Below are 27104 nucleotides of genomic sequence, written 5' to 3' on the forward strand. Positions count from 1 at the left end.
ATAATTTAGCCTAGAACAATTAACCCTGGATGTGATATATAGGTTTAATAAAAGTACATCATGAAACAATTTAGGATCTGATACTGCAACAGATGCAATACAGACCTTATTGCAACCAACTCCATTCCTGCATGGTCTTATCCCTTAAAAAAAGGAAAAAAAAGATTGAATGAAATTAGTTCCTTTCATGCCGTCGCTCCATTTCGATGAACTCATTACTAGGTTGCTGGTGGCTCCAATCAATTACAAAATGTCATTATTTCTTGGGGAACATTTGATCCTATACTATTTATATTTATTTTAAAGTAGACTTTGCTTAGAATGATCTCAGGTCCAGGTACATGTGGCATTTTGTCTGAGTGATTTATTCCTTTATTTTTGGATCTATGCGTAGTACAAAACCCTGTGGAAAACAATAATCGGATCACCTCCAGACATCTTGTGAGATATATAAAAATACTTTGAATAATATTATGTATCTAATATTTTTTTAATTAAAAAAGCAGGGGGAAAAGTCAACACAAATCCTGCTCATAGGTCCGTCCCCTTAAACTCAGCGTTTTAATGGGCACAGAAACTTTCCACTTTCAGCAGATAAAGATGAAAACTTTTTTAAAGAAATTGCGGATCAGCTTGGCACTGGCAGTTGGTTCATAATTTCCAGTAAACACATGATGATGAAGTAATAACGCTGAAAATTCTGTTCAATTAAATCTTCTTGAGATTAACAGAAACTCACTTTAAAGTTACCAGATGATATTTGAGGGCCAACAAATGAGCAAGCAAGCAAATCTGAGTAAATTATAATCAGTAGCAAGTGACTGTGAGCATGTTAACATGTCCCCGTGAGAAATGACACTGAAGCTTTACTAATTTCTTTAAGTAAGCTCCATCAGAGAGTAGTCTGTTGTATGATACATACTCTGAAATATGATTTGTGAGTTTCACTTTAACCTCAAAGCTCCTTCAGTGTATATCACAGTTCACAGCAACACTGAATGCTCTGTGAGGTTGTTAAGGTTAAACTACAAGACTGGTCATTAACTTCATGTTTCAATGTGACAGTTTGCAAACTAGATGTTCTCAAAAAAACACCATGTTGTAGTGTTGGTCAGGGAAGATTTCTTACTCTTGTGTCATTTCAAGTACAATTAGTCATAATCAGGCTCTCACTAGTTTCTATGTGAACTAGCTTGCATTTCTTGTCAGTTTCAACTAATAAAACATACATTGTACAATATAATACAATAACACTGTGATTATTCAGTTATGCCAAAAGTTTTTTTATATTATCCAAAATGACACATCATTGTGCTTCCTGGCTTCTTTTTCAGCTTTATCTGTAGTTCTCCACATTGGGACAATTCACTAGAGGCCCATTCAAAAGCAGTGTCCCACAGTGAAACTAACTCACATAATACCCTCAATTCCTATCTTTGTCCCATTCCTTAAATTGGTTTCTCAGCAGGTCTCATTCAGGACCAGACTTATTTCACCCAGAATCACCTTCGTTGACAGTTTCATCAGAAAAACACATGTCTCTGAATGGAACTAGCATCTACAAGAACCAAAAGCATTTGGTCCCATGTCTTAACACCTATTTCCTCACAAAAACATGCCTTTTATTGCATAGAGGTCCCTATAGACCCAAAATGTCCCCCCTTCCCCATCTTGCTACTGGACAGTTTCAATGCAGCCTACTTAGAAAGCCTGTCCCTCTGAGCAACAAGCTCACTTCTGATCCAAAATATCTGTCTCGGTTTCATTCCCTGGGCCATTTTGTAACTTATCCAATTTGCAAACAGAGCCCTAGGTGCAACTCTCTAAGATCAGACACAAAATGTCTGTCTAGCGAGTGACATCAATCGTGTTCAATGGCTCGGTCCATTCAGAAGCAAAATGACATTTAGTGGGTCAGCCAATTCCCAGCGTCCCCTTTTTCTTTCTCTCTGTCCTCTTTAACTTTTTGCCGCTCAGTGTATGCGTGTGCTTGCATATGTGCACAAGTGTGCAATAGTCTGCCTGGTTGTCTAGCATCAACCCATTATAATATTTCATTCAGTCTGCTGCCACTGTGTCCCATCTTTTTACGAGATTGCTTTGGTTGGATGGATGACTGTGTCAAACGTAGCTGTATTTGCATGGCATCTGAAAGTTTCTGTTTGCAATGCTAGAGGTGGCTCAGTCTAAAATAGCTCAACAATTATCAGATGAGTTTATTTTTTTACAGACATTCATGCCCAGAGGATGAGTCCTAATGACTGACTGACTTTCTGTCTTGTTTTAAGTGTAGTATCATTTGAACTGTTTGATGGGTGGCAAATACATTTTAGAAGGAAGCATATTGACTCTGGTGATCTTCTATTTATTGACAGGTCACAGTTTTAATTTATCCAGTAAAATATCTCAACATCGGCTTGCTTCGATTGTACGGACTGGCAGTGTTTTATTGATGCGTGTGATAATAATGTTGATGTGCTCACGGAAACTGTTTCTTCTTATGTCACTTTCTGTGTGGATCTGGTTATCCCTACTAAACAGGTGGTTATCTTTCCAAATAACAAACCTTGGTTAACCGCTGATCTTAAACCTGCTATTAACAAAAAGAAAAAGATCTTTTTTAGTGGAGACCCTCAGGAGAAAAAGGCAGCTTCTAAAGAAGTTAAAGCTGAAATTGCGAAAGCAAAGGCCAAGTATAAGGATAAGATTGAGAACAAGTATTTAAATCGAGACCTGAGATCAGCCTGGCAGGGGATTAAGTCTATGGCTTCCCTCAATAAACCAGAAGCATTAATGTGGTTGAGGACGGGGATCTGCTTAATACATTCAACTCATTCTTTTCAAGGTTTGAAAAATATGATTTCAGTTCAGAGGTCACCAAGCTCAGGGACTCCTTGGTACCCCACAGGGAAATATTAATATCTCAGGTCAATATTTTATTTAAGAAAACTAACAAAAGGAAAGCTTTTGGCCCTGACGCCATTTGTGGTCGTACTCTGCACCACCGTGCTGATCAACTTAGTGTGATTTTCACCAAACTTTTTCAAATGTATGTGTTTGAATGATTTTAGACCGGTAGCACTTACTTCCCTCGTAATGAAAAATTTTGAGAAAATATTAAAAGAGGAGGTGATCTCCCTTGAGGAGGGCAAACTCGACACACTTCAGTTTGCCTACCAAACAAATAAGGGAATAGAAGATGCCAAACTTTTTATTCTGGACAAAGCTTTGAAACACCTGGAAAAACCCAAAGCTCATGTCAGACTTTTATTTGTCGATTTCTCTTCAGCTTTTAATAAGCTGCAACCTCACATCCTGATCGAGAGGCTGGCTTCTTATTTTAACTTACCCCACCAGCTCCTATCTCTGATTTTAAACTTTTTTAACAAATAGACCACAACAGGTCTTAGTTAATGGTGCCAGGTCAAACATACTGGTTTCAAATACAGGTTCTCCGCAGCGTTGTGTTCTCTCACCACTGCTTTTTATTTTGTACACTGACAGCTGCAGGTCTTGTAAAGAAAGTAGTTTTCTTGTAAAATTCTCAGATGACACTGCTCTTTTATCACTCCTCCAGGGAGCGGAGTTGGACCATGGCTGCGCTCTTACTGATTTTGTTAAATGGTGTGATGACAGTTTCCTTGATCTAAATGTCTCTAAAACCAAAGAACTCTTGGTGGACTTTAGAAATAACAAGACTACTCCTTTGGCTAGTGTTATTCATGGTGAAGATGTTGATATAGTGGATACTTACAAATATCTCGGCACGATATTTGACTCCCGTCTCAGATTTGATATAAACGCTGAGGCAATCGTAAAAAAGGGTCAGCAACTGTTTTAACGTGTCGAAACCCATCTTGTGTACTGTGTACCTTTCATACATTGAGAGCCTGTTAACTTTTTCTTTTGTTTGCTGGTTTGGTGATTTGTCGGTGAAAGACAAAAATTGTCTTGGCAGTGTGGTCAAAGTCTGTTCAAAAATTATTGGAGTGAAGTTGACTGATCTAAACTCTCTCTGGGAGCGTCGGGTCCTCCAGAAAGCAGTAAGTATCATTAACAGCGAGCATGCTCTATCCAAATAATTTACATTAATGACGTCAGGGCAGCGTTACTTGCCGTCACACAGAAAGACAAACCGCTCCTCCAGTTCATTCATTCCCTCCGCCATTAAGCTGCTGAATGCAGAATAGATTTCTTTTTTCTTTTCCTTGGTGCCTGGTACAGTCCTTTGCACTAACCCTTAGGGCTTTTATATGTGTACATGTATATGTATATATATATATATATATGTATATATTTATTTATGTATATTTTGTGTGCAAGGAATCTTGGCACTTCACTTTGCACTTGCACTTTGCACTTTATTCTGACCAATACTTTTGTGCAATATTCTCAAGCACTTTATTCAGCTGTTTCTCATTCAGCTGTATTAGTATAGTATTGTGTAGTATTGTATTTTATTTCCCCGCTGGTCATTTATCGCCTCCTCTGATATTGTTGTGTAGGAACGAATGTTGTTGATTACTGTTTGTTTATGTGAGGTTGGGCTTGTAGAAACTGAATTGCCCCTCGGGGAAAAATAAAGCTGAATCTGAATCTACAAAGAAATCATTTCAGCCACATCTTTCAGTTATCTGTCTCATACGCATCTAATTTTAGGTTTCAAGTCTATTTTCTATTTCTATTTTACACATACAACTACAGTCATTGTGTATTAGTTGTTCAGCACTGTACCCAAGGCTCGATTAGTACTCCCATGGGCACTGAAGCTCATGTTCATTCCACAAGTTGATAATTCTTCCCACAGACTTTTTGAGGCAAACTAACGACATTGTATTGTGGCCTGCTAACCAATCATGGTGTGCCCAGCTATCAAATTGACAATAGAGTCAATTGTAAGACTTATTTTCCTGGAAACAACTTTTATTTTATCCTTATCGGATAACAATGCTGTTAGGTGGAAACCGTGTAGCCTTGAAGCCTTTTGTCGTATTTCTGTGGAGCCAGAGCAAAAAAAAGTGCACTTATTTCCTTCCATCATGGAGAGCCAATTCTCCTCAAGGGCCCCTGGGCACTTCCCCGTATTGCCCGTATGGTAGATCCAGCCATGAGACTATCTGAACACCTCCAATGTAGACACACAGATGGAGCTAAATGTGCTGCTAACACTATGCTTTGTGTGTAGACATGCTGTCGTGGTTCCCAGTTGATGGATCGTAATGACTTCGGTAGCCCCCATGACTTATCCTTTTGTCCCATCATGAGGCTGAGATTTTTAGTTTTGGGTGAAATCTCTCGACAGCTATTGGATGGATTGCCCTGAAATTCTTACTGACAGTTATTCGTTCAGAAACTTTAAACTACGATTTTTTTTATTGGCTCTTATGAGCAGAATCCCCAAAATGTCTTCTGTGTCAACCAAAATATGAACTTGTCTCATGTGAATAAACCTCCCACCTGTTTGTTCCTCTCCTCCAGACTTTCACATCTTTTTCATTCCTGCACTTTTGTCTCTTTCAGTCTATTTGCCAATCCCTGTCTTTTTTTACGTCTCCCATCTCCTCCTCTTGAGATACTGTGAAATCAGTCATATTCATGTAATGGCCATGTGGTTATTGTCTTGATCATTTCCCTTTTTTTCAGGGGTCATTTAGCGTTAATTGAGTTTAGTGTACTCACTCTCTCCTACTCTTTCCCTCTCTCTCTCGGTCAATTGCTCTCTCTCATGCACACCCACAATCTCTCATTTAAGTGTGTTTGTCTGGTTCGTGCAACTTCTGTCTCTGCACTTCCACCGTTTATTCACTCTTGCCTCTGCTGTGATTCATCTCTCTGTCTCTGGCTACGACCACATCACAGGCCATCATGCTGAGTTTCCAAATTGCCCGTCTGCTTATACTTCTACTCCCAAGATGTCACCCGTATCCGATATCAATATGAAATGACAGCGATGTCAAAAAAGACAGTGAGAGATCACATCCGATTATATTTTTTTTCTAAACATCTCCCTGTTACAGTACAGAGAGGGAGACCCAATTGCAGTTCCAGTTCAGAGTTTTTATTTTTCAAAGTCAATCAACAAAAATCTTCAGCCAGTAGGGCAGTTCAAAAGTCCACAACAAAAATATTCACTCGTACGAGGAGTAATCAAAAATGCAAAAACAGAAGCTTGGCAGGGCAGAAAAAACAAGCAGAATCCAACAAGGTGAACAAAGAGGTCAATCTTACAGTTCAGGGCTCCAACAGCACTCACAGAGAGAAGGACAGGACAATCTGACACAGAGCATGGAGTGAGCAGAGTTTAAGTAGGCCAATCAATTAGGCCAGCACAATCAGGGGCAGGTGGCAAACAATTAAGCAATCATGGGCAGCTCCAGACAAAACCACATGGCCAGGCCGTACACAAAGGAACCACCAGAGGGCAGGCAAAAAGGTAAACAAAGACATGACAGAAAGTGACAGATAGTGACACTCCCACTAGTTTCTGACACATTTTAGTTGCGCCTTCAGAGTTTGACCACAGGCATCTGCCCAAATACCGATCCAGTCAGCTGTCCTACTTTCCCCCCTGTCATTGTGTCTCACTGAATTCCATGGTAACAAGCTGCTGTGTTTCTAAAACTATGAAGAAAGAGAAAAAAGTCTTAGAATTTCTCATTGTTGCCATGGTAATATGTATTTCACCTAAATTGTAGTGTCTGGTGTTGAACCTCACATCCTCAGGTTACACCTTTCCTACAGAAGACAATTACTTCATCTGGTGTTTTGATGATTTTTAGCTGGTGCATAATCACCCATAGGTGATCGATTGGTTTGAGATCTGGTGATTTGGTTTGATGAGAATAAAAATGATGTAAGCTGTATTTTGTTGTATTGTTATTGTCAGTTATTTGGTTCTGCATGTCTCTTGCATCCATGGATAGAAATCTGATGGATGAGATCGTTTATATGAATTTAAGATTTCCCAAACCAATAATCTCACAGTATTTTATCATTGCCAGCCAGATGGACTTACACATAAAGAAATGATCCAGAGGAATTAGAACATCCTGTCAATTATTGAGTTTTTCTATAGAGGAGAAATTAGATTTTCGGAGGTTTCAGTAATACGTTTGGCACACATGAATAGAATGAGACAAAGAGACAATGAGGACTTCAGATAGAGACGCAGGGATGAGTAGATGCATTTGACCCCTTGATGATGACATGAATCTGATTTGTGTGTGTTTCTGTGTGTGAACTGCCCGATGGGATAAAAAAAAGAAAATGGAAATGCAAATTAGGTTTTGATGAGTAGAAACTAAGGACTAAACATTGTCTAGTTTACCCCCATGAGTCTCTTTGTCTTCATCTTTCTCTTGTTTCTTCCTCTGGCATTGCACTTTTATATTGTTTCATTCTCTCTTTCAGCTCTTCCCTAAATCCTACATGTCTCTTTTTACCTTTTTCCCCTGCTTTCTGTTCATTTTTTCAAGCAGAAAGCAGAAAATTGTAACAGCATACAAATGAACAGACTATAGAAAAGAGCATATTTACAGGACACTTAGAAGGAGACATGCATTTCAAAGGTAGCAGACAGAAGACAAACAGCCAGGTAGGCACACATGAAAAAAGGACAACTTATGCAATCTGACAAAGAACTGCAGCCTGAAGTGACTCACAAGCTAACAAGGTGCAGCTGCGGAGATAAGAAGCAATATGAATGACCATCAGCTGTGCAGACAGATGGAATTTACAGCTTAATTTGTATATTCATCATCTCAACCAACATTCTTGTCAGTAATAATAATGTACTCACTGAGTTCATCGCTGAGATCTGGGTGATCGGGACAAAAAAGGGGAAAAAAACTGTGGACAAAGTATAACTTGTCATTTTGGATATGACTCAATTCATTTAGAGTCATGCAAGCAATTCACAACTAAGTAAAGTAAATTCAGCTAAACTGGTTTGAGTTTTATTTAGTGCATTTGTTGGATATATTTGAGACTAGATATACACAGACTTTTTGGAGTGTTTGAGTTCCCAAATATAAGGTATGTGTAATTGTATTTTTCATTGTAAGGGTAAAGCAAAGTAATTAAACATGTGTGACTAATTATTTTTCATTACTTGCTCCATTCAAACACTTATTCTGTGTATGTATGTGTGTGTGTGTGTGTGTGTGTGTGTGTGTGTGTGTGTGTGTGTGTGTGTGTGTGTGTGTGTGTGTGTGTGTGTGTGTGTGTGTGTGTGTGTGTGTTAAATCTACAGTATGAAGTTTATTTCATTTGTGTATCCAGCGACAGTCTGGTGTGTTAATCTCTCCTCCATCACATCACTCTTTTAGAAGAACGATTAGAGAATCTGTTAAAATTTCAAATGGAATCCATTATGGCTGGACGCAGCTGCAAACCTCATATCTGGTAATGAGTCACATATCAATAAAACATATGGACCTACAGCACTTTGAGCTCAGTTCAGGATTTTTTTTAAGTTTAAAAAAAATAAAAATAAAAAAGTGAAAATCCACACCGAATCAACATAAGCAAAAATCTAAATGTTTTCAAGGTTTTAGAGGTAGTTATCCTCAAATATTGCTTTAATTGGTTGATGTCTACAGAGTTGGGTTAAAATATTACAAAAATAAATAATAAAATGGTGCTGTCAAATCATTATTACATTGAAGATGTGTTGGCAAGGTTGTGCTTTAATAAGGGTGCATTCATTGGATGTTATAGCATTCATCTGATAAAGTTTAAGCTTAAATTTAGGCTTTGAAAAAAAAAAAAACATCCCACCCTTAGAGATAAAATAAGTGAAGTTCTAACTTCAAGCTGTACTCTCTGTAAATCAATAGTTCTCTCACTCTCTACAAAGGGTGACATTCTAGGGATACAAAAGCAATACCTGTCAGGTTGTAGTTATTTACGAAGCACTTTTACAATCAGGTAAAAATGACCTGACAAGAAGAAAAGGTACAACATCAAAGGATGAAAGTAAGAAAAATCAAACTGCAACAATGTATTGCCCTGATTTATGTACATCTTATCTTCTTGTACCTAATATTCCTTATCATTTACTTTCATCACTGTTTCTTTTTCTCTCTTCTCCTTGTCTCTCCCCCTTCTCCCTGGCATCTAAGAAACCCCTATGATGTCATGATGGTGTAATACCAGACTATCTCTGGTTTACCTCAATCGATCTTTAATTTGACAGCAGGGATTAAAGTGTGGAGTTCCCCCTGACAGAGCATCACACACACTCAAGTAACCACAAAAAAACAGATGGATACGCTCACAAACACCACGGTATGACTCTATGACGGAGTTCCCTGATAGCAGATAATTATCCGTGTAATTTACAACTGGTGTGCGCAAACATGCTGAGAATGAGTGCAGGAAAGGAAGGAGAAAAACTGGTGGAACTAAAGGGCCTGGCCCATGTTTTTTTTCGTCGCCAAGAAAAATGTTTATCATGAAGCAAAAAACAGTAAAAACCATCTGCAGCCACCGTAGATCTCAGTGTAAATTAATGGCGCATGGAAAACGATGAAAAGGAGAATTTATGACATCCAAATATTTGAGGGTATAGAGAACACATGCGAGTTAGATAGAGGCTTTGGTTAGTTTCTCCGCCTGGAGCTTGGTGCAGACAAATAAATGTTCATGTTGGCACACACATCAAAAGAAGAGCAAACCTTTTTCAAACATATAACAGACGGAATATTTTTAAAAACAGGAAAAAATAGGATTAACTTTAATTACACTTTTTTTTTTCAGTTAGTCATTACTTAAGGCTATCATGTTTGAACATAAACCCTGAGAAAGTCAAGGCAGGCAGTATAAAATGCATTACAGAATGACAGTATGTACGGGTATCAATGCTAAAGTGAACACACACTTGTACCTGACCTTTAGGAGGGCATTGCACTGACTAAAATTATTTTTGTGAATCATTTAACCTTTAACATAACCACTACACACCTAATACCAACCCTTACCCTGACCATAACTTAATCCTAACCTTAGACTTACCAAAAACACAGTATAAAGAGTAACTTCACACTTTATCATGTATGATGCACCGACCTTTACTGACTGAAAGGTTCAACTCTGCATCTTTTGACTCCCCTTTGTTGCAGTTAGGTGTGATGAGATGTAGACTTGTGTGACAACAGCCAACTGTAATAGGTAGTGCATGGTGAAGCGCTGTACTGCATAGGCTGAAGACAAAGTGTCACTAAATGGCAGTACAAGCAGGGGTTTCAGCCTGGGTGTAGTTACTCTTTAACACTAAGATTTTATGGTTTACCCCTGTAGATACCTGCATCTTGTGCCCAAAAGTGGTCAACAAGTTTCCATGACGTCCATGTGCGATATGTGATTAATACAACTACTTGTCTTAATTTGTAAATATTGGAAGTAGTCGGGAATTGGAATTTACATTCCAATTTCATCTATTTATTAAATTAGACATTGTTATTCTATGTGTATCAGCAAATCAGTATCAGGCTATGCAAACAAGTTGGTGCATGTTTGTGTATTTGGGCCATTTTTATACAGTGTACATATCACAGATAGGTATTGGGATAATACAATGGATGTAAGAGCCTTGAATAAAGAGCCACTCACTCTTAACCCTAGCCTCCCTGCTGTATGGTGATATGAGCTGTGGCATTTGAGAGAAGTGCTTTAATTCTCTGCAGTGTTAATTTTCCATTATATGGCCCAAACAAATATCAAAATTTGGAATGGCTGTTTCATTTTGATGTGTTGAAGTTTGCTTGTGTCTCAAAAGCCTGAGAAAAGATGGCAAAATAGACTACTAGAAGTACATTAATATGTTATTATATAAGGATAGTAATTAATAATTATAGTTAATATTTAAAAGTTTTTAAATTGTGTAATATTGTTTTGAAAATGTATTTGTAGCATTTTAGATCTGATTTATATGAGTTGGAGTCTTGTCAGCCTATGTAGCCATGGTTGCTTTCATTACAATACCAAAAACTTCATTCATTTATTCATATACTGAAGAATGTGAACCCGGGAAGATGTTGAGCAACTTTTAGGTGACCCCAAACACTATAAGTACCTGAGCCACAACCTTATCATTTTACATAGACTAACAGAATGCACAAAAACAAAAAAATCCATCACTGATGCATACACACAGTCACACGTGGGAGGAGAAAATACGCTTTCTCCCTGGGAATGTAAAAAGTCTGTTTTTATATAGCACAGCAGTAAGTATGGGTGTGGATCAGGGTGATGAATGGGGCGTGTGACCTATTGAACTTTCCTTATCGTAATCATGTTGTGTTAGATGTCTATAGTACTTCTCGGCTTTACTACTACTTAAAAATAATGTCTTTGAATGTACAGAATTGTCATCTTATGTTTCACAGGATCGTCTAATGGGACTATTTAGTTTGGTAAGTGAGTGGTGAATGCAGTTACATCATTTACAGTGAACTCTGCTTAAACCCAACAAGGAAAATAAATCAAGATTAATTGGAGCTCAAACTTCCTCCTCTAGTCATTTTGCTGTCTCGCAGGACTTCTCCTTGCTTTCCATACCCCTCCCCCGCACAGAAACACACACTCTAATTGCCAAAGTATACATCTTTAGTAAAGCATGTGCCAAGACACACACACACGTACACGCATAAGTGTGTAGTAACTCTTCGTTTCTCTCAACTAATCCACAGCTACAGAAATTCCCACACACTCAGACAACACATAAATATTGCAAAAATAAATATATACACATGCAGATTCTTGATGTTTCTCAGTTGTTTATCTATCGCCGTGCCGCCCATCTATTAGCAAACACTTTGTTGACAGAACAACAGCCACATAATTAGGTTAGTGTCTTCAAGACTTTGCTATCACAAGCCTCCAGCTCTCTGATTACCATAACAATTTGCATAATTTTTGCTTGATTACATAACATGAAGATGGGAGCTGTAGCCGACGGCACGCTCTAAGTGCCAAGAAGCGATTAGTCGAATTGATTACAATATCAATCAATGACATTCATTAAAACATCATGAACTCCAAACGCTTGCTTAATAAAAGTAACTGTTAATATTGCAAGCAGATGGGGCAGAATTACGCTTTGTAATTATCCTTCAGACTGGAGTGTTGGGATATAAATTGGCGAGGTACTCTTTGTGTTTTAGCATTAATACTGTTGATGTCCTCAAAACAATTAATTGGCCTTTAAAGCAGACTTGTTATTGATGTGAAAATGAAGTAGCCATCCTTTTAAAAATTCTAATGTTATCATGGAAAGATTTTATTCTCTGCAGAATTTAATTGAGAGAGCTGAGGAGAATTTGGAGACCTTTTCAATCGCTATGATTGATTATCTACCGGTTATTAAATGAGAAGTTTAAAATGATGATCTGTAGATGTTGTATTAGTTATTGCATTACATATGATACTAAATTGTTATTTTACATCAACGTTTATTTGTGTGTGTGATTAAAAGAAAAGAAAAATCATTTATAGGGAAGAAGCACTATTTTAGTCATATAGCTGACATAAGGTGCAAAGTGAAAAGAAAATAATTGTTTATTTTGGTCCCCTATATCCATAGTTTCCAGCTCTCCTCCCAAACCCCCTTACTACCCAGGAATCCCAAGACCATGACAGACATCATCAAAAACCAACAGCATACTTACACAATGGAATTGGATAATTTAGCTAATAGTTTCCTCCATCATCCATGATGACATCCCTAGAGATAGCCAGGCAGATATGTATATATATGAAGTGACCCAAAGAGTATATATCTACTATACTAGGTACATGTATGATATGCATGCATAATATTCTGAAAAAAATAAGCAAACAAAATATATAAAAACATAACAAACAAAGACAGTTATTAACTAATATTTATAATAAAACACTTATTTTACATAAAAATAGAAAGCATAGTGGGAAATCATAATCCAGGAACTTATGGTACTATATTCATGTTATGGACAACCATCAAACTACATTAATAAAAACTGCCACTGTGTGTACAATAAGTGGATGCTTAAACATGTCATTTATTAAGCAGCAAATTACATAAGTGGCACAAAATGTAAAAGCACTCCTGCTGATTCAGTGATGTACCAGATGAATTTGAGTCATTTCTTTCACACGGTTCAATAAAAACAATAAATCTTGACAATATTGAAAACTACAGTAAGTACATGTAACATTTATGTATAGCAGTGTAACACATTACCTCACACACATTCAGCCATTTGTCACTTTGTGCTTTCAGACGGTGTGCACTACAGCATAGTTGGACATTACAGTAAATGAATGTGGTCTGTATTATATTTATTGATTTATTCCACACTGATTTCATTTCCTTTGTAAATGTGGCAGGACAGCTGTTGATTTGCAGATTGCAACACTGAAGGTTGTGGAGTGTGTCAAGTAGTACATAGGACACAGGAAATATGAGAACACAAATACATTGAGACTTTAAGACATAACCATGACCAGCTGTCATTTGAAGAGCCGAAACAAAACTACATATGCAACAATGCTGCTATTTATAGACTAGCTTTGTTTCAGAGGCCCCTTCTATCCAAGATTGAACCACATGATTACATTACCTGTGGCTTCATTTATAAAAGTTTTCTTAGTTTAAACTTACTTATTCTTTAGTTCACTTCCCACAATAAAGTTTGATCCATTAAAAAAAAAAAAAGTATACACTCTTTTTTGAGAAGTTTAACTGTAGAATATCTGAAGCACCTGCTATCTATGACTCTCCAGCTCCTGTTCTTCTTCTATGCCCGAAATCACATCATGATTCCAACAAATAAAAGCTGTCTGGAAGATGAAGCAGCTTAGATACTCCTCATCTTCAGGGCTCAATTATTTGGAAATGCAAAAAGTGCCAAATTTGCCATGGCAGGGTTACTGTTTTCCAATCAGGCACAAAATGAACAGCAGATCCCATCTTGATTTTCACTGGAAACACATTTCGGTCGTCAATTCATCTCGCCTGCGAGCGGTAATGAACTACGGCAAAGAAGTTGTTCATAATTTGTTTCCTTTCATGAGCAACTTCAGCCTTCCTTGCGTACATACTGCAGGATGATAAAGATTGAGGCTTGACAGACACTTTGTATAAGATATGATCATTTCCACATCAAAGTCATCTTTGATAAATTAATAAACTCGTAAGCACTTATCCTATCTGTAATCTTTTTTAACATTTTTTTTACTGTGGCAACAAATTAAACTCACTAACATTTAACTTTTAGTCAAATGCAGTTCTGAATGGCGCCAATAAAACTCAAACTTGTAAACTTGACATAATTCTTTGTTTGTAGACTAATTATATTAACAAAATGTTAAATCAATACTGAAATAAATTGGTTCCATTTATTAACAGGATGCTGCAGATGTGACGCATGCTCCGCTCCTTCCCTTCCATTTACAAAGTTTCTACTCAACCTGCTGCACTCATCGCAGATCGCTGCAGATAAGCGCGAGGGCCCCGGGATTGAAACGATAACTGCGAGCGTAATCTGTTACTCTTCAGCCCCGATGGTAATGCAGCCGCTGATCTGATCTCCAAATGTCAGCTGGTTCATTATTAAACCCAAAGTGCTGCGATCCTACCTGTCATTTAGCTGCTGTTTTGAAGGTCAACAGCTTAAGGAGTATTCAGCTCAATACCTGACAGAAACACACACACTTGCACACACTTTGACACACGCTCATACGCAAAAACCGCAAGTGCACACCTCCGCACGATCACACAACACACAGTGACGCAAACACACTCCAATAACTCTAAATGTCTGCTGTCAATCACTTTCTTGCCTATCCGGCGTTCTATCTTTAGCTCTTACTATGAATCTAATATGTGTGGACTTAAATGTGATGAAAGTTCATCTAAACTGCCGTCCAATCATGCATGAGGTTAGGACTTTATATATCATATGAAGGGACCACAAACAAATCATAGGCTGTACATTCAAGCTCACACACCTAAACTTTTATGCCTTCAATGACCCTAGGCTTCTTATTTAAAGCACTATAAATGCAATTTTAATCTCAAAGATTGTCTTTTCCCCCGCCATTTGTCAGTCACTCTGTCTCATTCTCCGTCTCTCCCTCTGTCAGATCTTCATAATGAGAGCCAGTCGCCTTTAACCCCACTACAATAAACTCTCTTCTCTTACCTTTTTCCCCTCTTTTTCCGTCATACAAAATTCAGCAGCGAGGAAGATCGCGGAAGAGAAGGGTCAAGGACTTTAACTGTCATTAGCATTTAGATTTGAACCGGTATGAGGTTTGGGATGCGAGGCGGTAAGATTTTCAAGTGGTGACGAGAAGGAGGGCGAATAGAGGGGACGCACGACGAGACGCGGCGGAAACGACAATATGAAATGAGAGAGAGAGAGAGAGAGAGAGAGGGAGGAGGAGGGTAGGGCGATAAAGCTGCTATAAAACTTGTTTTTCAAGCAAACCTGAATTGGAAGAGTAGGCTAGGTTTAAAGAGGAAAGCAATTTGAAAAATTGAGAGCGGGTGACTGGATGAGTGAGGGATTGAAGGAGGAGAGAGGAGGCGAGATGCGTGCGGATGAGCGAAAAAAATAAATTGTGATAGATATAAGAGCGAAAGGCAGATGAAGAGAAGAGAATCTGAGGACTTCTCATCCTCTTCGCTCTCATCCTTTTACATCATTACGGAAAGGAAATTAGTTGAAGGCAGAGAGAAAGAGAAGGGTGGAATATTTTCAAGCAACGGTGACAAGAAACCTAGAAGTTTCAGTCTATGATCCTGTGTAGTTTAATGTATGAAGTGTGGTCCTGCTACTGGAGGCATATTTCATGTATAAGTGTATTCCAATGACTTCACACATTCATTAATGAATCGGCAGTTAGTGATACTCTCAATTTTACATTTGTTTCCTTTTATTTTACTGGGTTACATCAGTAATTTTGCATGCTTTTGTGTGTAATATTTATTATTTCTTTCATAATGAAAGACAATGAAACCATGGCTGGCATGGAGGTGGGAAACATAAAAATCTAAGCTGTGAAACTTGTTGAAAAAACTCTTTTAATCACATCTACTCCTTCACCCTTATGAAAAAAACAAGCAGATTATTTTCTTTTTTCTTTTTTCATTTCAAAAGTTTCAGTGCTGGATACAAAGATGTTTTTTTTTTTTTTTTTAACTTTACTTTCAGTAAGAATGTTTCCACTTCTCACTTGTGTGGGCTGCACATTCGACCAGATTCAGTCGTCATCTCACAAATCACGCTCGGAGGGGCTCAGATTTAAAGGTGAGCTCAGAGAAACTTCTCATATTCAGCAGATGAATGTGAAAACAGCCACCTTGTCTCAGACTGAGCACACGTATCATTCTGCACAGTGAAACTCAAACATGAGTAATAAGTTAAAAAAACACATTTTTGAGAGGAACTGAAAGTTAAATGTACTTGTTTATATCCTGTGCTTTGCTTCAGAACCCTTCCTAATGTATACTATGAAGCAAATAAAGCAAAGAAAGTGAAGTTTATTTTTACTCAGATAGACTGAATAGAAGAGATGGAGGGGAAAAAATGGAGTGAAGAGAAGAACGGAAAGAAAAAGCAGCTTCATGGCTCTCTCAGGTCCTCGGGTATGTTTGTTTCAGATGTGAGCGTCTCCCTTTGGGATGGGGCTGAGCCAGTTGCAGTAACTCATCTCTTACCTCACAGTTAAGGCTCAAACTAACTTCATGACAGGGTGCTTCCCATAACACACGCAGTAACTCTCCTTCTTTTTCCTTTAAAAAAAAAAAAGTAATCCCTCTCTTTCTTTTTTTGCTCCTTTCCCCTGTCCTTCATCTCCTCCTCTCTGCTTTGCTTCGACTGACTGACATGTTTGGTACCAATGTTATCTCTAAAGCATATTATCTCCATGTATTCATAATCATTCCAAGACATGTTACATTCCTGAAAGGATATGGGACATTTTGAACTGAGCCCTTTTACAAGGTTGGGAAAAAAAAAAAAATATATATATATATATATATGTAAGTGAGACTAATTTAAAACACTGTATCTCACTTAGCTCCGGTCTGGCTTGAAGGCCATGTAATGGTTACAGAGCAATTTCCTGTCTGGCAAGCAAGGACATCTATGTAGGGGTCAGAGTTCAAAGATAATCTAATTCTCCTAAATACAATTAACAGATTTGTAAGATAATGTCACACTGAAAATTAAGATGTATATTTGTGCGTGCATGCGTGTGTGTGTGCGTGTGTGTTAGAGACAGAGCAAGACAGACAGACCTGCACCTGTTTCTGATTTAAATACCCTGATACAGATCTCAGACTGGTTTTTTACTCTGGTTGACTCTCTTAGAGGCACGAGGGAATGAGCTGTCTGTTTGGCATGCGTGTCTGCTGTGGAAATACGGTGTGTGTATGTGTGTGCGTCAGTGATAAAGAGCATGTATGTGAGTGACCGAGCATTTGGCCCTGTACAAATGCATCTCGCAAATGCATGTCCTGTATGTGTGTGTGTGAGTGTGTTCACCTTTTACTTGCATTCTGCTATAAACACATGCACGTGTGTATGTGTGCGGGGGTGTGTGCCTTCAGCAGGAATGGTTTATACTGAATCAAACACACCTGTGTCTGAACTAGTAAACCCAGTCATGTAAATCTACCTCCTTCCACTCCATCACTGGTTACAAACTCAGGAAGTCAGTCCAACAGATTGTTTGATATTCAGAAATATGTTTAGTCTTGGAGTTAGTAACCCCATTTGTCTTTTGTGAGAAATATAGAAGTTCAGCTGCGAAACAGACTGACCCTCAAGGCCACGGCTTCATTTTCAAGCCTGCGCAGGGTTAGACTTTCTCGTTGGTGGTGCCCAAAATGATGGAGAGATATCCAAAGACACGCTGCACACACTCTTCTTGTACATTATAAGTTTTGAGGAGGATCAGCTCTTATTGAAGTCTCTCAGTGGTACACACCATCTGCTGAGGTTGCTTAGCAGTTATAATGAGGGTATAAAATAGATCAGATAGATGCATCTGACCTTCAGCGGTCACTGAAACCAATTTTATCTTCAGAATTATAAAGCTGCATATTGTTGTAGAAAAGGGGCAGAAACCTTTTACCTCCGTATTTTGTCATTTTTTAATGTTTTCTCATAAATCAAAGCTATAGGTCACCCTTTACATCTATCCGTTGGTTTTACTTATATTTAACCAATGAAAAGCATTAAAAAGAGCTTGTGACTAAATCTAGTCAATCTACTGTAATCCCTCGATTTTGGACATACAATGATTGTGCCTGACACTGATGCACTAAAACATTTTCAAACTATAACTTACAACACTCTTTCATATACTGACTTATTTGATGACTAAAACCATTGGACAGCAGTAGTTATTATTAATGATCAATTAGAGCCAGACCAGATATATCAATCAACAGATATTATCATAGATATATTGGTATCAGTGTTTATGCCGACCTTTTTCCTAATTCAAGTTTAATATATGTAAATTATATTCCCAGTGAAGTCATTTTATAAAAAATAAATGTGTTCTTAAAATGTAAAATATCATGGCCTCCATTACATATCTTGGTCACAAATGTTTGGTAACCACATTAGAATAAAAATGTGCACTTCTCTATATATTCTGTATATGTAAGATCATTGGCCATTATATCAGTATTGGAATTTTTTTACTCCCTAATATTGGTGTTGTCATTGGCCCCAAAAATCCAGTATTGGTCGGACCCTAGTTACAATCATTCAGGATAAGTAAAAAATATACCAAAAAATAAATAAATAATTGTTTTGCTGTGTTTTTTTTCAAAGACCGATTTCATCTGTTTTTAAAAATGTAAAATTACAGACACACAAAAAGAAAAAAAAATAACAACAAAAAAACCACACAAAACTGAGGGGTTAAAGAATGAAATTGAAACTTTCTGACAGCTAAACAACCTTGGGGCAACTCTGTATTAAGAGTCTATTATTATAGAGTCAATTATCTGAAGTCTGAAAGTGCCAAACAGGTGACACTGAGGCCTTGACATTGCCTGAATCATTTGGTTCAGAACTTTTTAAAGTTTAGTGAAAAGTTAAATTGAGTGTGTGTGACATTTTATTCCACACTGTCAAACCATATCAAAGAAGCCATTTGGCACAGCGAACTGCACCACGAACCTGGAAGCTAGTGTGATATGTTTTTCTCTTTGGGCTGTTTTGACTGATACTGAGTACAAGGGTATGTGTCTGTGTGGCAGTGTGTACGCACACACACACACACACACACACGCACACACGCACGCACACACGCATGCATGTTCATATGTGTTTTCCTCTGTGGTTTCCACTGTATGTGTCCCTGTGTTTTGGTATTTCCGCTTTATTTGTGCATTAATGTATGTGTCTTGGGGATTTTTTTCACAGGTGTGTGCACAAATGCAGTCACAGTATGTGCATGTGTTTGTGTATGTGGGCGGGTGTGTGTATGATAATGTGTTCTACTTCCAAAATCAACTCCCTTGAGGCTAGTAAAGCGTGAATGGTGTCTGAGAGGAGATAAACACACAGTGGGATGACAGCTTCCCAACCTGTACGCTGTAAGCGAGCGCGTGTGTGTGTGTGTGTAGTTATGTCTTTGTGAGGACCAATATGATTTATACACACATACTCTTCACAGCCTTTTCAATGGTTAGGACTTGGTTTTTGGGTTACTTTGGAATTAGATTATTCTAAATGAGTTGGGACAGTTGAAGTCCTCACAGGTATAGTAATAAATATGCATGGGTGTGTCGGTGTGTGCACATGTATTCAGATGGTGAAAAACGTTTTTAAATTATTTCAATTTCAAAAGGTTAATTATTTCCTTGACCTCTGTTTCCTTCACATAATTTCTACCTTTCCTGCATGAGCGCAGTGGTGGTTTTAACAGATGAAGAAAAAAACAATAGATTAACATGTTACTGAGAAAGAGGAATAAAAGAATGTCTGTCAGTAATAATTACACTCAGCTCGCACACTGTCGAAACTCAACTTTGGTTAAATTTACTTGCAAGCTAAGTCTACACAAACCTTTAGTATCAGTTTTAATCCTTATACACTAATGTGCTGATATGTTTGCAGATATAACTTATCAATAGGCAGAATTTCAGTCACATACTCACAATAAATGACATCCTGAATGTGAATCAGGCTTAAAAGCTTTTTCTCAATAGTATATCGCCTCCTTTACGCTATTATTCCCACCTCTGTTGTCTTTGAGCTGTTTAATGAAGGCTTAATACAAAGATTGAAAGAAACACAAATACCATTTGTTGTAGCTTTGATATTTCATGGCGCTTTTTTTCTTTCCCTTTTCTTACATCTTATTAATAAATCCCGTCTTTAATCCACAGTAATTGGATGACGCGCTTGTTTTTGGATTACAGATTGTGCTTTTAAGGTCATGGCTATAAGGTTACTCTTGTATCTTGAGTTTACAAGCTGATAAAATGCCTTCACAATTCAAATGCAGTGATTTCATGTGTGTCTGCGCTTGTTTGCGGCCTTTAATGTGCACGTTTAGCAAGCAAAGCACTGAGTTGTCTCATTTATCATACAGCTTAACTCCATATCTAGCATCATTCATTAAAAAAAAAAAAAATCCCTTAGAGCAAACTAAAGTTGTTTTTCTTGGAGAGAAATGATAGTCCATCTAAATAGAGGGAACCCAAACTTTCATTACGACTTCAGATAAGCAGGCGGCTGAACCTGTAATGTAGTTTTGAGTTACAATGTGAGGAATGGGGGGCTGTGGGAGGATTGTAAATAGCCTAGTAAATCACTAATATGTACTGCAGACGTTCTACGAAGTCTGCCACGGCAGATAGTAGTATATTGGAAAAGTCGATTTAGCCGTCGGCCAGATATACTGTACATCCATTATCAATGGCATTGCTACTGTAGAGCTTAATGGACTTAAAGGTTGCAGTCTTTCTCAGCGCAGCTTGTGAAGCAAATGTAGTTGAAAGAGTGAAGCGGGTCTATTATGTTCAGAACTATAAAATTGTATAATACTGCATGAAACCTCTATCACTGTTTTTCAGTGAAACTAAATAGGCTTTATGTCCAAATTCACTCTTTGCACTCATAAATAAGAGAGTGATTGGCATCAACCTGCAATAGAAATACATACAGTACATAATGGAGAGCAGGTTTGACACCTTTTGTCAGTGTAATTAGCAAGGGTTGGTAATGGTAACTTCACTATTTATCAGTAAAGTTCTGTAGGTCTTAGAACAGTAGTCATGATCAACATGGCATTGTTTGCTGTAATCATTCCTCCTTCATACTGACTATTTCAGTCCAAACCAGACCCAAGACTGAGAGACTAGTGAACAATCTGAACCTGAACCCAACAGGTGTTCTGTTTTTATGTCCGAACCTGAAGCAGTTAATGTAAGCTGAAGCACTGATGTTGTTACCTTGGTTACAACTTGCATATTTACCTTGATTTTATTTATTTTTATGCTACAAACCAGAACATTATTTTTAAATTTGAATCCGATCCCAGCCCAGCTCAGGTCAGGTATCCATCCTCTAACACTAACCAGTAAAAGTCCCCTCCCTAATGTGTTTTCAATGCAAGTGATGGGAGACAAAATCCACAGCTTCCATTATGTGCAAAATGTCTATTTAAACCACACACATCACTGTCCTAGTTCCCAGCATAAGTGTGTGTCAACTCTCCAGAGAGGCAGCAATTATCATACCTGCTCTCTGGATTACCACCTCTCAGCTACTCTACCATGACTACTCATTTTTAGTAAATTATTTCCATATTGTCACATCAAGGGCATTTGTTTGTGTTAAATAATGAAATACAGCATATATAAAAACAGAAGAGACATTATGTCAGAAAGCCAATAAACAAATATCAGCAAATAATAAGACAGTATTCATCTGTACTCACCTGGGTAATAAAGGCACATCCATTGAAAATAAAAATAAACTCCCCAAGCATGACTCCATTATAAAATGTATATCAGTGACTGAGAAGTCCAATGATCCATGAAATAAATGTGCAAGGCTGTAATGCATCTTAAAATACCATGAAAATATAAACATGCCGTATTCCAAGCTTAGCCATTCATCATCAAAAGAAAGAAGGCCTCTTTTTAACTACAACCCCATCTTCAACTGCAATAAAGATGTAGATAAAGAGCAGGAACGTTGTAATGCATTTTAACTAAAACATTAGACATCTAAACAAAACCAGACAGGTACTTTTTTTTCTTACTTTAATGCGCAATCTGATCCTTTAATAGCTCCTGTGAAGTTCTCTAATCTTGCTCAGCTCCTACTGTGTGTTTAAAGGCAGGTGATAATGTCGGTCTAACAGTCGCTGGCAATTTGGAGCAGTTATCCACCTGACTTCCTGTCTGGAGAGGAAGTGTGCTGTCATACCTGATCATCTTCACAATGTTCCTTCTCTCTGAGGTATCCGTTGGCCTGCCTATGACCCTGACCAAGGGGTCAAAAGTCACATGTTTCCCACCATTTCTCTGCACTGTGACTGTATAGCCCTCAAGTTTTACAGTGAGTTTGTGCATGTGGAATAGAGAGAGAGGGAGAGGGAGAAGTATGGCTAGGGCTGTCAGGGCAAGGTGAAAACAAGATTTTATGGAAAACCTGTTTCTGGTTAAAATACATTTTGTCTTCTCCATCATCCCCCCACCAGGCAATGAAGCAGTTATGTGAGGAGCTACCTAAACTGTGAACTCATGCAGGAAGCACGGCTGGTTTTCAGCTCAAACGTGCAGCATGCCATGTCTTTGTAAGGGCTGGTATCCTGATATTTTAATGAGTCTCTTTGGTTTTTGGGTATTCAGCCAGGTGGATCTTGATTTTTTTATGAGCCAATGTGGTCAAAGACGTGCATGAATACACAATGTAAATAAATTACTCTATAAAATTATTTGGATTTGGATGGACAACATTTTCTTGTTGAAAAAAGTAATAATGAACATAGAAAATCCAAAAAGCTTTGATTGACTGAGACAAGCTCACCATAATTTGAGTAGACAGGGCTTCAAGGAGAGGAACTACAACTTTAAACAGTGTTTGGAATAAAACTAGAAGCAAGTAGGAATTAAATGACAGTTACACATACTATAAGAGCTGGATGGGGTGGTGGTGCCACCGCTCAACTGATTTTCCCAGTGGCCACTAGCACTAGGTATTGCAGCTTTAAAAAAAACAAAACAAATTTTGCCGTAGACCATCAATGTAAGAGAAACATCTGTAAAACTGTTGATAGGACACCTTCAACAGCAGACAAGGTCATTATGAATCTTTTTATTATGAATTGTTGATCCATGGAGGTTTTATATTTGTAAAACTTTCCTCAAGCCAAGAAAAGTGATTTAAAATCCACAATGTAAAGTCTATGGGCCGAGTGGGGGAAACACTTAATGTGCATATTCAGTGGGTGGAATAATGCAGAACCTGGAGGCTAGAAACTTTTTTTGGCATATGTGCCAACAAAGCAATTATAGGACTGAATGGGCACCATTTTTGATCTGGTATCCAGCTCTTATAATACATCCATGTCATTTTGATTGCTGTCCGAATGTTATCCAAGGGATCCAATATCATGAATGCAAGAGGCTTTTTACTTTTACACGTATATCAGTAAAGGTTGGATCAAGTTTTCCCTCTGTAGCAGCTGTGTGGTTTTTTTGGAATTTTATGTAATTCTGATTGTAGTGAATGTCCCAAAATCAAATTTTCTGTCTTTCTTTTTCCCGTCTCTACTTTTAACACGTTCATTTTTTCTCCACAATCCTCTGTCACAATATAAATGTCATCTCATCTGAGTTTTTTCATCGTTAACCTTCCTTTTCCACTCCCTCCCTCCCTCTTCGCCCCTTACATTCCTCTCCCCTCTTACCATGTCTCCATCTTTTTCTCCCTTTCTTTCCATCCGTACACCAGCGAAACATTCTTACAAGTATGCATTTCACTCCATCAGGTTCTCCAGTTAAGTCAGTTAATCTGGTGAGAAGCCATAAAAGCATTTATGAACAGAGCAGTAAGTGCATTGTTGGCAAAATAAACCTTCCTGATTTATGCTAAGGAGATCTCAGGGAGTTAATACAATGAGGAGGAAAAAATCTGCTCTCTCCATCGCTCTCTATGCATGTGTCTGCTGCTCTCATCCTCTACTCTTACATCTTTCCCCATCTATCCAACTTCCTCTTTCTCACTCTCTCCCTTCATCCCTCTCATTTTCTCTGCAAAAACAACATCTCCTCTTCTGTCTCATTCTTTGTCCATCAATTCCCACTTGCGCTCTCTTTCCCTCACTCTATTGAAATGCGCTACCATGTCGTATATTGTGCCTTCTTCCTGATTTTTTTATTGTCACTTTAATTCATCTGCAGGAGGCGGCTATTGTTTGGAAATATGTTCGGCGATCGAATGAGTTGTACTGAATCACTGCAGACCATGAAAAGCTCTTTTCTTCTTCCGCAGCTGTAATATTGTTTTATTTAATGGAACCAATAGGCGGGCTGGCAGCGGGATAACTTAATAGCATCACGTGTAATACTGATGGTGCTGAAGAAAAGAGACTTTATAGATTGAGGAAAACATAATCAAGTATCCAACCATTAAGCTTGAGACAGAAAATGAAAGGGAGAATAGTTTTTCCATATAAAAAAATAACCCATTACCTGCTACACTACTTTGTTATTCATGCTGTAGGCCATTGGGGTGAATTAATTTGCAAACACCATGAAGAAAAAATAATTCCCTGAGCAGAAATGCTACCACGTGATTATGGGCTACTGTTGATTTTAACATATGCAATGCATATGTTTCATTTTATGTGCTTCTATTTTATTTTATTTTTTCACCTTGAAGCAGGAAGAACATCTCATCAGGGAAATAAAGTTATGAAATAAGCCGCAATACCCAGAACTGACCATACACTAACCTTTTTAATACAAAAAGGAAGAAAACATATAAAAATCAACCAATTTCCAGAGACTTTACAATGTCTTTGATTTCCTTGTTTTTTTAAGTCTGAATAATTTGGCACAAGTGAAAGCAAATGTTTACTTTGGATTACCTGTAACACACAAGTTTTAACCTCCTGAGACTGAGCTTTTGTGTAGTATGCATTTTTAATTTATCCTAGATATTTGGGATTAGTAGACCTGATGAGCATAAAAACTAAGCATCGTCATTGAACAATAAAGAAAAATAATGTCCTCACATGCTGAAAATGGGTTTATTTTACTGTATATCACAAATAATTCACCAGTGTATAAAACTATTTATTTCCTTACATTTATGCATTCCCTTTACACCAACGATAATAAAGACCCAATGTCTTCCAAAAAAAGTAATTCCTGGTTAGCTGTGTCGTAGCCTGTTGCTAAAATTCGTCAAATCTGTATAGCATATCAAACTACAAACATTATTAAACATGAATAAACAAGTTTCAACCATAAAATTTGATAAGGTTGTTGATTAACTTTGCCCAAGACGCCTGCTATCTGGTTTTTACACTGTATTGTGCTTTTGCTACCACTAGGTGGCAAAAATGCGTGTACGAATGAGGACAACAGGTTAAAGTTAAGCAGAATGAAGTATAAGGTCTCCATATGAGGACGCAGGTCGCAGGAGGTTAAGCCTGTGGGCTTCACTCCTACTCCTTTCATCATGATTCCTACTCCTTTCATCATGATGAAAGGAGTAGGAACTCTATCAAAAAACCTTTAGTCCTGTATATGCATTTTATAATAATGATCTTGAACATGCAAAATTACTGGTGTGATCTTTTCAGAGTCAGGAATGACAGTAAGGTGTAATGGGCTGTAAGATTGAGAAACTACTAAAAGTTACACATGGTAGAGTGGGAGTGTAAGTTAGAGAGAGAAAAGTGATTAGCAGCTCCTCTGACTCATCCGCCCACGCTAACCATGTTCCTGTGGGCAAGGCACATAACCTGAGCCTGAGGAAGAAGCACTCTGACCTCAGTGGATGACCTCACATTCGTCTAAAGAAGTTTGTTAAGTAAATGTTTGCAGAATTGACACATGATGTTGGATAAACGGGGGAAAAAAAGCAAAAAGCCATATATAAATATAGATTAGGTAATTCAGTGTAGCTGCAATATCTGGAGTTGGAAAATTGCACAACTTGGTAGACAAACACACATACATTCACGTACTTGGTGTAAAAGAGGCCCTATTGTCTTCCCTCCTTAAACGACTACAGTAAAAGGCATCAGAGAAACAGGTCCATCTCAAAAAAGGTCAAATGCATTGACAAAGAATCTGAAGATATCATGAAGAGCAGAGGAAGGCTATAATGAATAGCAGAGAGGTCAGTGATGGAAGTGGAAGGGTGAAAGATGAAGGATGAGGGAGTAGGGTATGGTGGGGAGTGAGGGACAAAGAGGCAGAGGTGGGTGATAAAAAAAAATAAAGAAGAGAAAAGTTTGGAGCGAAAGCAGAGAGAGTGGATGTGATTGATGAGAAGAGAGCGGCAAAAGTTAGGAGGAGAGAAAAGGTGTGGAGGTGAAAAATGGGATATGAAGAGGACTGGTAGAAAAAGTTTTTAAAAAAAAGAAGGTGTGAGGAAAGTTTGAGAAAACATGGGAGGTGTTGGATTTAGAGGACAAGACTGACAAAAGTAGCAGATAATGAGAGACAGATGGGGGGAATGAAATGAAAAAACGAAGAGATGGAACAAGGAGGGGAAAGAGGGATGGAAATTACCGGGGTGATGAGAGACAGATGGACCCGTGTGATGGATGAAAAGGTGGGAGGATGAAAAGCTATAATGTTGAAATGATAGCAACACGTCTCAGTCTTGGCTGTTATGTTTCTGTTTGTGTGTGTGTGTGTGTGTGTGTGTGTGTGTGTTTGAGCAGTTGAACTTTGATCTCATTAACATGGTTAGGTAACCTTGGTAACCCCGGACATGCCAAAATGTGTGTGCACAGAGCAGGAGCAGCTACATGAACATTTTGTACTCCTTTCTGATGCAATAAAACAAAAGATCAGAGCGGATGAAATCAGCGGTAACGGACACACGCGGAAC

The sequence above is a fragment of the Scomber scombrus genome, chromosome 15 (genome assembly GCF_963691925.1).
Source record: "Scomber scombrus chromosome 15, fScoSco1.1, whole genome shotgun sequence".
Classification (NCBI taxonomy): Eukaryota; Metazoa; Chordata; class Actinopteri; order Scombriformes; family Scombridae; genus Scomber; species Scomber scombrus.